This window comes from Capsicum annuum, chromosome 3, assembly GCF_002878395.1.
Source record: "Capsicum annuum cultivar UCD-10X-F1 chromosome 3, UCD10Xv1.1, whole genome shotgun sequence".
Taxonomy (NCBI): Eukaryota; Viridiplantae; Streptophyta; class Magnoliopsida; order Solanales; family Solanaceae; genus Capsicum; species Capsicum annuum.
Window position 1 is genome coordinate 147881370 of NC_061113.1, and position 1521 is coordinate 147882890.

The 1521-nt window shown below is 38.7% G+C and overlaps 1 non-coding gene across 1 annotated transcript; it reads left to right on the top strand.

Moving 5' to 3' along the window:
- The first annotated feature begins 930 nt into the window (after positions 1-930).
- LOC124897342 lies at positions 931-1037 on the top strand. The gene has a single exon (XR_007054064.1). It is a non-coding gene; the product is annotated as a small nucleolar RNA R71 (small nucleolar RNA).
- The last annotated feature ends 484 nt before the right edge of the window (positions 1038-1521 follow it).

The following is a 1521-nucleotide window of genomic DNA, read 5'->3' on the forward strand; positions in this document are numbered from 1 at the left end:
ACTATTTGAATAGAGCATCCTTTTTTGCTTTTATTTGCCTTTGAGAGAAGGGCAACAACAGTGTCTTCTTCTTCTCTGGTTTAGCAAATTTTGATCTCAAGTACTCAAACTTCCTTGATTTTTCAGCAACTTCTTTAGGAACCTGTTTGGTCACCATATCAGCATCAACCTCATTTGTTGCCTTTGGAGGTTCTCTCTGAAGCTCTTTACCACTTCTTAAGGTGATTTCCATAACCTTCTTTGGATTTTTTATATCTGCTGGCAGCTTACCTTGTGGTCTTGTATTCAGTACCTGTGAAAATTGGTCCACTTGCAACTCTAAACTTCTTATGGCCATTTGTTTATTTTGTAATTCTACCTTTTGACTTTTTAGATTCATAAATAATTTGTATTAACCTGCTAAGAGTTACTTTCTTATCTCTTCCATGTTGCTCATTAACTAATTTTATTAGGCCTACGGCTGTGGGGCAATCCATAGCTAATTTGATGGCTGAGTCTGCCACTTCATGTTGTTGACATTACCATAATTTGGCCTTTGAGCATTACCTATAGATATCACAGATTATAAATTCGAAGCACACATGGCTACTGTATGACCACTATTTCCACATACCTTACACCAACCTGCAACTTGTTGGATGACATTGACTATGGTTACAGGTTGTGCTGCTCCCAACTTTACGCTGCTGAATTATGTGTTAATAAAATTCTGTAGTGCAGAACCTATGCTAATGAAGCTGTGAATTGGTCCACCTCCAATACACTCACAATTCTTTTTATGGAACTTATAGAATCTAAATGCCAATCTAGATTTCCTTGTGCTATGCGTAAGTCAATTCCAGCGCTTGACCACCTACGGATGAATCTAATAAAATCTTCGTATTGCGATTAAGAGCTTCTACAAAAGTTTAAAAAAGTACCTCATTCGACTATTGGTGATGTGGACAATCTCGAAGAAAAGCCTTGAAGCGTTCCCAAGCATGATAGAGGTTTTCATCAGGCTTTTGTTTGAAGCTTACTATCTCACTGCGAAGTCTCGCAGTCTTGCCTGATGGAAAAACTTTGATGAGGAGCTTTTTGGCTAAGTTATCCTATGATGTGATTGAATTGTCCGACTCTACATTCAACCATCTTTTCTCTTCCCCCAAAAGTGAATGGGGAAATAGTATCAACCTCATATAATCTGGAGTCACCCCAGTCGGAGTGAATATATCAATAAGCTCAATGAAATTCTGCAAGTGGACTTGTAGATCCTTATTTGATAGCCCTGCAAACTGTCCACTGCTGATAAGAAGCAACACCATATTGTGTTTCAACTCAAAATTCCCCCCAGCTACCGGTCTTTGAATTAGGGAAGTCATGTTCATTGAAAGTGGAACTACCACTTCCCTAACTGTCCTTCGGGTTGGTTGTTCTTCAGCTATTGGAGCAGTATTCTCTTGGTATTCTTAAATTTAGGGAATTCTTAGGACAAGGATTACTTCTCTCCTACTTTAGTGAAACTCTTGCTCAGGTTTGGAG